Raw genomic sequence first — 755 nt, 5'->3', positions numbered from 1 at the left:
ACATGTTTCCTGGAGAGAAAAGAAAAAAGGGGAGGGTGAGGTTAGGATGTCACCACAGGGAACAACTTTCCAAATTCACATCGGCTGGCGTGTGTGCCGGAGGCTAGGGAGGGCACAGGGACACATTTGAGCCCCCTTGGCCCTGCCACCATCCCCCGCCACTAGGACTTGAGCCACCTACCTAACATAGAAGAGATGAATTACGCCAATTTAGGAATGGCTTGAAAATCGCCTTTGCCACCGAGTGTCTCCCACCGCCGGTGTGAGCCAAGCGATATGCCGAGCCCAAGCCAGCAGCTTTTGGGAGCCAAGCTTGGTTCAACTGTCTTATTCAATACAGAGAGAGCACTGGGCTCTCTCCGACCCCCACCTCCAATATTAAACCCAGCCATGTGCTTTATTAGGTTCATCCTGCAAGGCAGAGGGGAAATAAAGCCCCCCTTGCCCCAGCGCTGGAAACATCCTCTGCTTGGAGCTGTCAATTCGGGGAATTTCAGCGCCCAACTTGGAGCGCAGAGACGCACGCACACATATGGAGAGAGAAACCCACTCCTCTGCCTCCATCCTACTTACATCCAGCTTATTTGCAGGTGTTAAAATTTAGTTCTTTACAATTGGGACAGTAAACACATTTAAAAACACAGCCGGCTGCTTCTGGGAAGGGGAGGGCATGCTATACAACGCCTTTCTTTTCAGCTGCCGTTATTTCAGAGCTGACTGTTCTCCTGTGGATTTTGAAGAAAGGAGAGTGGTTG

Source organism: Aptenodytes forsteri, unplaced genomic scaffold (genome assembly GCF_000699145.1).
Source record: "Aptenodytes forsteri isolate BGI_AS27 unplaced genomic scaffold, ASM69914v1 Scaffold95, whole genome shotgun sequence".
NCBI lineage: Eukaryota > Metazoa > Chordata > Aves > Sphenisciformes > Spheniscidae > Aptenodytes > Aptenodytes forsteri.
The sequence above is the reverse complement of the archived record's forward strand: the minus strand, read 5'-3'. Positions refer to the sequence as shown.